This window comes from Alligator mississippiensis, chromosome 11 (genome assembly GCF_030867095.1).
Source record: "Alligator mississippiensis isolate rAllMis1 chromosome 11, rAllMis1, whole genome shotgun sequence".
Taxonomy (NCBI): Eukaryota; Metazoa; Chordata; order Crocodylia; family Alligatoridae; genus Alligator; species Alligator mississippiensis.
The window spans coordinates 1,635,017-1,648,449 of record NC_081834.1 but is presented as its reverse complement, the minus strand read 5'-3'; the positions used below and the strand labels follow the sequence as shown (position 1 = coordinate 1,648,449).

General features: G+C 44.4%; 1 protein-coding gene and 2 long non-coding RNA genes across 4 annotated transcripts in view; 2 read left to right on the top strand and 1 right to left on the bottom strand.

Annotated features, from left to right (window-relative positions):
• CTDSPL2 (CTD small phosphatase like 2) overlaps nt 1-6,678 on the bottom strand; it is a 56,512-nt gene extending 49,834 nt beyond the window's left edge. Inside the window, exon 1 of the mRNA XM_014601152.3 lies at nt 6,551-6,678. The gene's annotated coding sequence lies outside the window, so the exon portion shown is untranslated. The remainder of the gene's footprint in view (nt 1-6,550) is intronic.
• On the top strand, nt 691-3,422 carry LOC109285560 (uncharacterized). The gene is made up of 3 exons (XR_002093341.2): nt 691-866; nt 985-1,094; nt 1,701-3,422. It is a non-coding gene; the product is annotated as an uncharacterized LOC109285560 (long non-coding RNA).
• A 70-nt stretch (nt 6,679-6,748) lies between the features above and the next one.
• On the top strand, nt 6,749-13,414 carry LOC109285554 (uncharacterized). Of its 2 annotated transcripts, none has more exons than XR_009455493.1 (3): nt 6,749-6,813; nt 7,287-7,491; nt 7,892-13,414. It is a non-coding gene; the product is annotated as an uncharacterized LOC109285554 (long non-coding RNA). The 2 variants fall into 2 exon arrangements; XR_009455492.1 differs by having other exon boundaries at nt 6,750-6,813; nt 8,454-13,414.
• Nucleotides 13,415-13,433: the final 19 nt, after the last annotated feature.

Here is a 13,433-nt window from a genome sequence, read left to right as displayed (position 1 = left end):
TGCTGTAGATATAGCCCCCCCCCCCCCCCTTAAACAGATTCTAAGATTTTTGCCTCACAACCAATAATAAGGTAGGGAGATCTAAACCCAAATGACATTTTTTTTTATGGTAGAATCATGTGTACCACTTTCAAACCCTTACATATTTTAAGAATAGCTATAAGAAAATATTAAGATTCAACTAATTAATTTGCTCCTTTCCGTTAACAACCACAAGTTCTGTCTTGATAGCCAAAAAAGTGCGTTTTTTTTTCAGTCATGATTAAATCAGTTTAGCTAGTGCTAAAGCACAATTGCTTTGTCCTAACTAGAGTTTTAAAGGTGTTAATTAGATTGAGGTAGGTAATTCAATCTAAGATCACACATTTAAATCCAATGTAGACCAGGCCTCTAAGTACATTTAGCTTTTTAATAGCTATTCCTGGTATCTATAGGTCTATACCCCTAGTGAAACTTCCTGTCATTTCTAGAAAACTGATCTGAGAGCCACAGGCAGCTCTACCCTTTTCATCAGTAAATGCAGAAACAATGCAACTATTTTCCAACTATGTTTCATGATTTGAAAGAATTAATTATTTTAAAATGTGTAAGTGGGCATGCACACACTTCTTGAAACAGCTAGGGTAACAGAGCTGACCACCTTTCTAAGAGGATGCACTCAGCCCCACCTCTCTCCCAGGTGACGAGCCAGGTGACCAGGTATCACATGATAGCCCCAAAGCACGTTTTTCCTATAAGATGGAGCCTGTTTTGTTTAGCATGATAATGCTAGGAGCCAGGAAAAACTGGCTAGCTGTCCTTGAAAGATGAAGCTGAAGAGGAGTGAAATCTAAAATAGCTCTAAAGAAAAAAGCCCTCTCTACCAGGTACAGGGAAAGGCCAGTCTGAGGTGAAAAAGACTTTAAGAGAGAGTCAGTATGCTGGGGAGGGGACAACATGAATTATTAAGTCTACATTACTGTTACTTTGTGTTAATAAACCAAGACAGCCCTCTCTCAAGAAGAGAATATGAAAATACTTCAGTTTAACAAGCTGTGCCTGGTGGACTGCAGAAGGGGGAAAAGAGGTGTCAGCAGGCTCCAACGCTAGATGAGGTAAGGCCCCACTGTGCAATATGCACACAAAAAAAAAAAAGTGGTGCTTAGTACCAGTATCTGCCATTCACCATTTGGAGATTGTCTAAGGAAGGACTTATCTGTACAAGCTTTTAAGAGTGTGATGTTGAGCTAAGCTTGTACTATTAACTTTTGTCAGCTTAGTTGTGTCTCTTTGGAGTGAGTATAGGGACACACGTTCTTCTACCAACTGATCTAGTGATATAAATATAGGCGAACCCCTTCCTGTGCAGAAACTGGCAACAGAATTCCTTTTGTGCCTCTTCCCTGGGGAGTCTGACAGTACTGCTATGCTGATATAGCATACCAGCAAAGCCTCTAGGATAAGCAAACTTTAGACTGGGTTAACTACTTTACTCTGAATAGTAAGTCTTAAAATATGGGTCAAATCATAGTAACTTAAGAACATGCTAAACTTGTTCAGCTACAACTCTTAATGTGATCAGTACAACTTGGGCCAAAGAACAATTACTCTGATTTGACTTGAGGTTTACAAGATAAGATGTCAATTTGAGTTAACTATCTCTAAAGCACAGTCCAAAACAAGGCTAAACTTGCCTCTCTCAAATTGTTCTATGTCCCCAGCTACTGAGGAGATATGCCACACTCCCGAAGCACATGCTGTGGAGACCTAACTATTAAGAAAGGGCAAACAGTTTTGGAATGAATACACCCTTATGCTCCTTATGCCATGGCTTTGGGGACAAAATGGATAATCAGATGATAAAATGTATGTTGGAATACTGAATCAAGTGAGAGGTACTAATTCACAGGGATTTTTTTTCATTTTGGGGGACTTCTGAAGCCTACTTACAAGTGTACTGAACAATTGTTATGCAGGAACTCTCCTCCCTCCCCCCCCACCTCACAAGAAGCTTATTCTTAAAGTACACTTACGAAATGTAAATGTTGTGAATTTAAAACTGTAGCAAAGTCCAAAACAGACCTGTGAATGATCTTGTACCACTACTTAATTGCCTACATTAGACATGATTATGGTAACATCTGGCACTGTTCCACAGTTCATTCTGCACTCTAACAGGCTTCGACTAAGGCATAACTTCCTGTTTGAGAAAGTTGGTATCCAGTTGATGTGAAGCTGAGAGAGAGACTGACAGACTTCCTTTAGGCTATACAGCTTTGCTTGATTTCTTATCATTTCCATAGAAAGTGTAAGTTAGGACTCTGATATTTTTCTCTGGTAGGCCAAACATTCATATATAATACTTATTTTAAATACTGTTCAACTACCTACTCTAGTGATTCTCAACCAGGTATGTAAAGGCATATGGAAGTAAGTGACCATCCTTGCTCTTCCCCTTCATCCTTCTGCCTCTGCCCAAAAGAGAAATAATCTAGCAGGGTTGTACAGATCAGTGCTGAGATGTTGGGTGGCTCTGCACATGCTAACTTCCAAATGGTACTACCCTGCCTGCCTGAGATTCTCTCTGCAGGCAGCCTAACTACCACTACAGAGAGGCAATCAGCCCTGCACAAATGCAAAGAGGCTGTGAAAATCTGAGGGATAAGAAGACAGGGTCATAAGATCAAAAATGGTGAACTACTATTCTATGGCACTTAGTAGGTTGGATTCTTAAGTCTAGTGCAACAGGTAGGCTATATATTGCCTTCAGTATTATTTTTGGCCAAGTGCTTAAGCTTAATATTGTTCACCAACAGATACACGGCTACTTACCACAGGTTTAGTCATAGATCTTGGTATTTTACAAAGGAGGCTGAATCAATTACTGGTGAGGAGACTGTTAGCAAAAAAGTGACTTGCCCTAGTCATCCTGTGGGTTTTAGGCAGACTGAGAATACCGTTTTGGTGTCTTGCATCCTAACTTACTGTTTTAAAAATAGTCCTTGCCCCCTAATTGCATCTGATCACATACAAAAGATAAGAAAGGAGAGGTGTGTGGGGTTGTTTTTGTTCTGTTGTTTTTTGGTTGGAGTTTTGTTTTTCATTTTCTTTTTTTAAGACTTTGGATCAAACTAACTGTTTAGTAACACTAACTTGGAAAACAATATTTCAACAGAAGATCCCCCTATTCCATCTCTTCAAGTGATCACCGTATAGGATTTTGCTCTTAATCTTTCTGCTATTAAAACTTTCCACGTGCAAATATAAAATGTATTAGTTTGTTTTAAAACTGTAAATAATGGTATCTGAAACTTAACACTCTCAATAGATTTACTGATTAGCTTGATCCATTTGAGTTCTAATTTTCATAAGAGTACTACATGCAGACACATTAGTCTCTGCAATAGGAACTGCACTTTAGTGTAATAACATACAATATTTAAAATGCTTTGCAAGGTTAGACCTCCCAAAGATGAGATGAACTAGAATGTGTAGGAGCTTGTCAGTCCTCCACTGCATAAGAGCAACAAGTCTCTTCCATCCTAAGTTGTAATTTGCAATGAGATACTTGTGCCACTCTAACATAGAAGAAGAAAAGTAAACTCCAAATGTTGCCTCTTTAGAAGATGCATCTGCAAGTGCAAGCTGCTACCGAGTGAAGCAAGAACTTGGCTCACACTTACTCCTTTACTTCCTAGGTTGATAACAGGTCATACTGATTAATATACTACCTCCTTAATACTAATGAATCAGAAGGAGTCGAGTAAAATGCTGGGGGGGAGGGGGAGGAGTGGGGGGAAAAGAAGGGGAAAATGGGAATATGGAACTCCGAGGAGACGGCTTTGGGATAACTTTTCATAAAGTACAAATTAAGGTCCTATTTGTATTGACTCTTGTACTTGGCCTGGCGGAGCAAAATGTAAAAACAATAAACATGCAGGCAGTAGGTGGTTAGGGACAGTCCAAAGAATGAGCAGACTGAGGGTTAGGGAACAGCTCAAATCCCATGAAGCAGTAAAGTTGAGTTTAGATTATAATACTAGTTTGTTTGTAATCGCTAATATTTTAATACACTGCTAGAAGACAAACTCTGATTTCCACATGGGCCCCCCCCCCCAAAAAAAAAGAAGGTAAGTAACCATTCCTAACATCCCTTTTAAGTGCCAGGAAACAAGCTCAAATCTGTTTGCCATTACTAGACGTAACTGGTGCTACCAAAAAGCACTGCCCTACTAATGGGATAGCTTTGGGGCAGAGATTTGTGTTTTCCTCACCATATGGAAACTGAGACCAAGATACCTTAGGTTTAGAACACCAGCCAAAACGGGGCAAATGGTGCACTTCTATTAAATCACTAGATGGGTCCTAAAGTGTGCCACAACCAATTTCTAGCTAGATGACAGGTCACTTATGTGGCTGAGGATAAGTGAAAACCAAAGTAACCAGTTATCTGCTGCTCTGCACCACAAACAGACCACTCTACAAACTGGCTATTCCTGAAAACCTCAGACAATCCAAAGGAACTGTTCAGAAAATACTCAAGTCCATATAAGTGTGCATGACATCACTTAACATACTTTTTCTTTTTTTTTTTTTTTTTTTAAGTGACAAAAGTTCTAGGTAGAGACAAATTTCAATCATCCTTATTTGGGATTCTCCTCTTTCTTCCTCTTAACTTGAAGAGCTTTTGAATAAGAGTTTAATGCTCTTTCAAGATAACTAATTACAACAGCTAGTGATCAAACCCTTTTTGTTTCATCTTTTGCTGTTACTCCACCTGTACACGGTTGGTTTGTTGGTTTTTGTTTTTTGTTTTTTTTTTTCCTCCTTATTACGAAGGCATGTTGTGGTGGTCTTCCCCTGCACTGTGCACCCCCTCCCAACAGCTTCATGTAAAAATACTTGTTTTACTCCTACAAGTCAGAGTAGCAGGATAATCTCCAGTTTTAATATTTGCTTGTTTTCACTAAACAATGGATCAAGCAAAGACAAACACCTATGGACATCATTAAAAAAAACTACTATGGAGGGGGGAATATATAATGAAAGATGCTGCAGGGCTGAAGAGTATATTTGAATTAGCATTATTAAAAAGGGAACTGAGAACATTAGTCAGCTTGCCTACCTGCCAATAAGCAATACAGTTTGTCTTATGTCATTTTTGGAGAATATGGGGGTTGGAGGTCCCTCCCAGCCCCACGTCTCTATGAGCAGAACAAGACCTCTTTCATAGCGACGCTTCTTCTCCCCTTAGGCTGAGCGTAGGTTTCAAGATGGAAAGTAGTCATCACTTTGCATGTGCATTTTTAAGATTAAAAAATAAATTACAACACTACTTTCTGAACCCCCTTAACAACTTAAAAAAAAAAAAAGTCTAATAACGCGATGCGAAGCCTCACAACACTGATGTAGGGTAGAGGGGGAAATAACTACGAAGTCAAATGTAGTCGTTTTTCGGCCCCTATCCTGAGGCCGGCGGGAAAAGGATTAAGTTTCAACCACAATACCACACTATATATTTTGAGGCGGGTGAAATAAGTGAAGAATGACTTATGTAATCTGCATGAATTTGGCCCGGACTGGGAAGCTGCCTTGCAAGGAGCGTTTACGGCATCTCGAGTATCTACAGGTAGGCGAGACGCGGCGGTCGGGCGTGCTCTCGGCCTTTCTAACCATCCAACTCGGAAGCACAATCGTAACTTCGGGGGGGGGGGGGGGGGGTGGATGATCTTTGGGGAAAAGTTGCCGGTTTTACAGACGTAAACACAGCAGCATGCAGCAGACCACAAGAATAAAACATGGGGCGCCGTAAGCCCCCCCGCCGGCCGACCGACCGACCGTCACGGACTCGACGTGCACTCGGGGTCAGCCATCATCTCTCCACGCCCATGTCCGTCCGTCCGTCCGTCCGCCCGTGTGTAAAAGGTCCCGAGCTGTCCCGTCAGCGCACCGGGAGAGTTAACGAGCAACCCCTCGCTCCACGCTGGCGCGGGGCCCTCGGGCAACACTAACTCGTGCGGCAGCACCCTGCGAGGGGCGGCGATCCTCCCCTTTCGCTGACGGGGAGCCGGCGGAAGAGGTTAAGTGACTTGCCCGAGGCAGCGGCAGCTAGCGAACGGACGTGAATGCTTCGCCGTAACGGCGGCGGCAACAACAACAGAAAAAGGAGGGACGGACGGACGGACGGACGAGTCCCGCACAGTGATCCTCACTGTTATTTTTTACACACGCATACACAAGCGGGGAGGCGCGGTCGTTACAAATCGAGGCGGCGGTCCCCCACTGCGAGGGGGCACAGGAGTGTTTCCCAAACCTGCCTCCATCGAGGGGCCACATGTTGCGAGGCGGGCGGGGGGGGCAGCTTCCCCCCAAACAAGCCGTTGGTGTGGGGGGCGGGGAGGCGCGCGCAGCACTGGGGGGGGGGGGGGGGGGATGCCCGCAGGCTTCGGCCTGCCGGGGTGACAGGCGGGCGGCGGGCGGGAGTGAGGCGCGTCCCCTCACGCCGGGGAGGCCCCGAGCGCGGCCACCTGGAGCCGGTGCCGGGAGGAGGGAGGGAAGCGGCGACACTCACCTGCGGGCGCGGGGCGGCGGCGCGGGGGGGGGCGGGCGGCGCCGGGGGCCGGGGGGGGGCGGGCGGGCGCCGCTGTGTTGACGCCGCCGCCGCCGCCGCCGGGGCTCGGCGCTCCGCAGCCGCTCAGCAGCCAGGCGCCATTTCCCGCCTACCGACCTGCTGCACCGCACCGGGGACCCGGATGGGGGCGGGGCCCGCGCACGCGCACACCGCCGCCGGGGGGGGCGGGGCGGCGCTCAGTGGGGCCGCGGGCGGCCGGCGGGGTGAGGCGGCTCCTCACGGGCTGTGGCGGGCAGTGACGGGTTACCTCGTGGGGGGGGGGCACCTCGGGGTGTAGGCGGACTCGTGGGGTGTCGGGGGTGCACCTCGTAGGGTGTGGGGGGAGCTGAGGAGACTCTTCATGGGGTGTGGGGGGCCTCATAGGTGTGGGGGGCGGCGAGGGAGCACCTCATGAGGCGTGCGGGGCTGAGGGGGCTCGTCATGGAGTTGGGGTAGTGCCTCACGGGGTACCTCAGTGGTGTGGGGGGGCTGGAGGGTGCCTGGCGGGGTGTGGGGGCTGGGTGTGAAGGGGGAGCTGTGCTGTGGGCGGGAAGGCGAGTACCCCACATGGGGGGGGGGGCCGTGTGCTGCTGTGTGGGGGGTGAGGTGAGAAGTGGGGGTCCGGTGCTGTAGGGATGGGGGGGTTGTAAATACCAGCTAGCTCTTGCCCCCCAACTCCCCCTCCCTTTGCCCACAGTTTCGGGGGGTACAGCCCTGGTCCAGGCGCTCCTATCGCCTGCTGCTGGCGAGTGGGAACCCCACAGCCGTCCCCCCCCCCCAAGAGTGGCCCCAAGTGCAAGCAGAAGGGCCGGATGTTGGAGGAAAACTGGTGAGGAGGCAGAGGCAGAGGCAGGCAGTGAGGTGGAGAAGGCAGCGCTGAGCAGATGGACCGGGCGGTGAAGGTGAGCAGCGCAGGTGCAGGACTGAAGCTGTGCCTCCCCTCGGGGCAGGGTGGCGGGTTGTGTTTGGGAGAGAAAACCCTCCTGAAGACACAGAAGTTCATACTTTTCATGTCGGCAGGCTGGACTATCCCGTAGGCTTCGGCTGTGTGTCTGTGCCCAAAAAGGTGCCGTGGATTTTTACAGCCGTTCGGTATCTCGCTGTAAAATCCCGCCGCGGTGGGGTTCTGTCGTTACCTTGATGCAGCTCGCTGATGTCAGTCCTGGCAGGGGGGGACTGCATTAATCTTGCCTTCCCACCTCAGGGCAAACACTACTGGTGTCTTGTTTCCTCAAGAGTCTTGTAGTGTGACAACTAACAGGAATCGACTGTCTTAATGAACCCTACTCTCCCCTCCCTCAGCTTTGGGTAGTGAAGACGTGGGCTTTAACTCAAGCGGCCAACTACACTGAACACTGGGAACAAAGCAATTTGCAGTAGAACGTTATTTAATAGGAATGAAGAACCCGCCCTTTTTCTTGAATACAAATTGTAAGAAGTGCGGGGGATTTCGTTGGAAGAGACTTACTGGATAAAGTGAGAAATCTTGGCGTATTGAGAAGACTATGGGGAGGACTAATGTTTTGCTGTTGATACACTTCCCCTGCAAAATCTTGGGAAAGATTTTGTAGGGGAAAGACAGTGCCTTACCATTTTTAGGTGCTTCTGGGTGGAGAAATTGTGTGGGTTGGGAATTGTAGCGTAGAAATTCTCGTGGCAGGGAGGTGGTAGGACAGGGGTCTCTGCATGTCTGGGGTTTAGGTTACTGAGTGCATTTGACCAGAAAACCTATTTTCTCCATTGACATTAGGGAGAAAAAAAAATATATGCTATCGGCTCTGGCACACAATGGGAGGAAAAGGAAGGATGACTGTTCAGTACTGGGGTTCCCATCCTTCATTCCTTCCTTCTCTTGTCCTTGTAGCGACAAGGTATTCACAGGACTCAAGCAGCAAACCTGGGACGAGGTCTTCAGGCAGAATTCACAGATTCGTTGGAATCTGACAGGGCCGCACCACGAGCACTTCTCCAGTGGGGTTCCTGTCAGAGCACACCTTGGCTGTTGGGGCCTACCCCTACACATGGGGTTGTCAGGGCTTGAGATCAGCACTGACTGCATTTCTGGGTCTAGGTCAGGTGCAGAAAAAACTCGACGGAGTATTGATGTGCTGTAATGGCCTTTGGAAGCCTTGCAGGTGGGGTGGATAAGAGCTGCATCCTGTCATACAATCTCAAACTGTACCAGTGTACAATATGCCATTCATTTTGACAAATTTCCTTGTTTCCTGGGGTTCCTAAGACTTATTAACAAATTGCTAGCCAGCAAGCAAGACAGTGACATGTCAAAGAGCATAGTAGGATATCTCCTTCTGTTTCTGCCCTCTGATTTGAGCTCTGTATCTTTGGGCAGCTTATATTACATGTAGGTACCGTATCGTTCCAAGTTGTAAAATAGTTGTTGTGATATTTTTCTACTTTGGGTTGTTGTGGTGTTTGAATTGTTGTTTTAAGAATAGATCCTCTCATAAAAGGTTCCATAAAAATGGAAAATGTTGTTAATCGCAACTTTCTGGAGTGCCTCTTCTTACGAAGAGCTGCAGACGCTACAAACAGTATTTGCATTGGTTAAGGAGTGCCTCATCAACATCTTGCAGACAAAAAGAAGTGTACAGTAAACACTAGTTTGTGAGGAATTTACAATTACAAACTGTGTGTCTGTCTGATGTTTCTTTCCATTAGTGGTTATTGTTTTATTGGCAAGCTTCTATTAAGAGAAATCTTCATCTCAAATTCTCAGACTAATGCATTTCATGGAAGCAAAAAATATTTTCAGTCTCTTGCAGAAATTAGAATGTTTCTGCCAAAGGACCTTTGACTGCAAAGGAACAGGAAAAAATGTTGTTTCTTTTTTTTCTACATTTTATTCCACTTGGATTTACTCTTTTTTTTTAATCTAAATTTGGACACTATTATAAAGGCAAAGGGAGAGTCATTTAAAAATATTTATTGGCTTATTAAATTGAACTGCTTTGCTGCTGTAGAGCCAAGCTTTATAGAATCTGCACTGTAGAAGTGTAATATTTCCTTAACAGAAGATATAAAATCAGTTTTGCTCTAATTTTCAAGGATAATAGATGGTTAATTATAAAAATAATGGAAGTAATTTAATCCCCTGCATATTCAAAACTTATAGTCTTATCCTTGTAAAACATGAGACTATCACCAGCCACATGAAACACATTAATTGGCTACTTCTTGTGTGATTAGCAGTGAAAAATATAGCATAGGCACTTTGAAGCTTACTTAAGATAACTGGTAGTCTGTTAATACAAATTAACTGGGCTGGATGACATGGTTTTATCCAGTGTTGTAAGATGAAGGTAATATTCAATTACTTTTAAAAATCAGGACATTAAACATGAAGAAAGGAAATACTTGGTCATACAACACATGAGTAATGGTGCTGCTCATTGCCACAGGTGGCAATAAATATTTTAAAAGGCACAGATATTTATATAGATCTGAAAAATATCCAGGGTTTTCATAATTAATGACCATTTGGAAGGGATATTAAATCTTGTGTTTCAGGGCATAAAGCAATCTTGATTAGATATCAGGATCAAGGGACATATTACTCAATGTGTGCTTACTACAGCTTTTGTGAGCTATCCTATAAAGCTTCTGGTTCTGACCAAGAACAAGAAGTACCCCTGTGTGATCTCTGTTAGAAATGCCAATGCTTTGCCTGCACTTGTAATGCAGTGTTACTTCTGAACAAAAGTCTAATGTGGATGTAGTCAGAGGAACTAGATTATTTTTTAAACAAAGGCTAAGGTTGAATCTATATTTAAGAGTTTAGCTCACGTAGCTGTGTTTGGTTAGGATGTGAAAAAAATCATGTCATAGTTAACAATGCAGGGAAAACTGTGTTGTAAACATGGTTACACCAGTCCTGCAAACATGAGTTATAGCAGCAAAAGAACTTGCACCAATATGGGTTTGCTAACAGCTGTACAAGTGAACTGTTTCTACTGTAGACAAGACATTCTGTGCAAACCAGAAAAGTCCATGCTGAAACAGCAGGGAGACCCATGGGTTCCAAGGATAATAATTTTTTTCCTCTTGTCTGTGGATTTCTATTGACCCTGCCCTGGATCTATTCTATATAGTATTCTACGTGCACATCTATCTCAGTTCGTAGAAAAACAGGAGGCAAAAATGTAGTTAACAGAATTTATTGTTTGAAATACCATACTCATGTGATTTTGAGTGAACCCTTTTAAGTGGCCATTTTCAATACCGTAATTTAATAAAATATTTATAGGGGATAGAATAGACTGGATTCCTCACATTTTAATATCCTTCTATCTACATGCTGCTTAAAATGGCTTGCCCTGTAATTGTGGGTATGGGGGGGCAGACAGTTTATTAATGACAAATGTAACTACTATAGGACTGCGCCAGCTGAGCAGCAGAACTGTCATCAGTCCCGGCTCCACTCACCCATAGCTCCATCATCCGCTTTGTCACTTCCTCTTCCTTTGTACCCAGTCCCCTGGGGTTTCAGGGAGTTGCAGTCCAAACTACAGTCAGCACGGTTCTATGGGACTGCTTCCCCTGTCATCATGCACTCCATCAACCATCATGTTTGTTATGTCCCCTTTCTATAAATTTTGATTATTAACAAAGGAGATTTTTTTTGTCGGTCTGTGAGTATGAGGTGAAATTGACATTTATCACCATTTACCAATAAAAGTCGAATCCTGCCAAACCTAATTATTAGAGGTACACCAATATATCAGTCCGTATCTTATCGGCACTGATAAAAGAAAAATTGATGTTATTGGCAATCGGCTTTTTTTGGCCAGTGTAGCCAGTAATGTCACTGATAAACGCCATGTGCATAGCCGCAGCATGCTGTGCCCAGGAATATAGCTGGGCAGCTGGTAAGTCTTTGGGAAGGAAGGGGCGTGGGGGGGTGCAGATCAGGGCCCCCATGGTGAGGGAGGGAATGGGGCTGAGGCAGGGGCAGATGCTTCCCAAACAGGGGCGAGGCAGGGCATGGGACATAGCCATGGATGGCTTGTGTGGGAGGTGGGGCGGCTTCTGCTGCTGTGCGCACCCCCAGGGAAGTCATGGGGGGCATGTGCCCCCTGGATATGTGCACAGGGACAGGGTGGGCTGTCCTCTGGGCTTTGAGCCAGGGGCTGCGCTGGCCTTTTCTCAGTGGGGGGCTGGGCCAGGGCTGCAGTCAGGATAGGTGGGGGCAGTGCTGGGAGGGGGGGCTATGGGTAATTTTGGGGTGGCTGTAGTCCACCCTGTAGCCTCCCTTAGTAGTGCCTGCCCGTGCCTCAGCCTCACTCCTTCCCTCACTGTAGGGGCCTCAATCTGTCCCCTTCATGCCCCTTTCCTTACATACACCCCTTCCCCACTACAGACTGACCAGCCAGACGCTGCTCTCCAAGCTGCCAGGCTGCATATCAGCTATCGGACTGGTATCATCCGATATGTCTGGTTAATAATCAGCCATTGATATCGGCCAAAAAAACCTTTATCGGTGCACTCCTACTAATTATAACTTACTTGCTTGTTCTGTTGATATGTTCTGATATGTGTTGCATGTTAATATAATAGTTTTTTCAGTAAGATCACATGTTGTACAACTGTAACTAAAGTAATTGCAGCTTAGTCATTTTCAATCCAGGATTTTTAATTATATACAGGTCTCATAATAACAGGATAGCTACCATAAAGAAGACTTAAGTAGCCACAAGTGTTTAAAGCACCTTGCTGAAATTTAATTGTAATATTAAATGGAGCATGCACAGTGTCGTTAATAATGAGAAATATGTTTAGGCTTTTTTGCCTGATGGAGACAAAACCTCATAGTATTTGCATTTTTTTTATTATTTCCTTCAACTTTTTCTTGATTTAAGGAGTATTATCTGTCTGTAGGAACTCTGAGAAGATCAAATTGTCTTTTCTGCTAAGAGAAGGAAATGGGATAAAAGTATTAACAGAAAACTCTACTAAACATCACTTGCCACTGTCTCTGGCTTTGCTGAGGAAATTTGTGTTTATGTAAGTTGCACAAAATAAACATACTGGCTTCCTGGTGGTTGCTCACCAGTTAATCAGAAAACCAAAGCTGCTTACAATACCTGTAGGATTGAGCTTTTCAAAGCAGTCAAAGGGATTTTAAGACACATTCAAATGAAGAGATAACGTGGGTCATAGGCTGATTTGAAAAATCTCAGTCAAAATATTTGATTTGCCAGGGGCACATTCACATCAATCCAGTGTAAAGAAACTTTTAAAATAAATATTTTATATGAACAGCAGTCATCTAGGTGAGAAAATTATAAGAATAATCAGGAAATAAGAAACATGAAAGGCTGATGCTGAAGTGAACATGTTAAAATCACTGATGGAGCTGACGCTTTAAAAAAACAACAGCAACAGAATTTTGGTGCAACTGTGTGTCCTATCAATACATGGAAAGGAAATGAATAAAAAGAGGAGGGAACAAATATTAAAAATATTTTTACAGATTTAAAACACTCAAAGGCAACAGCTTTTTGTTTAAAACATCTGCATTAAGTGTTTTTCATCCAGTTTTGTAACATCAGAGTTGCATCAAAACAAGAAAATAAACTGACCAGTAATCTATTTTTATTGTCCATGCTAAGCAAAGAACGAAAAGCAAACTATATAAAGGTAACACCTTTTTCACTTGTAATAATTTTAAACTATACATAACTATGAGGTTTTTTTCTTATATATTTTAACATCTCTGTCATTCAAGCAGTATCAGTTATTTTCACCTCTCCACAGAATGCATTAAAGAAATAAACCTAGGGAGAAACGAACAACTCCCCAAACTCATGCTTTTGAGAGAAGTTCT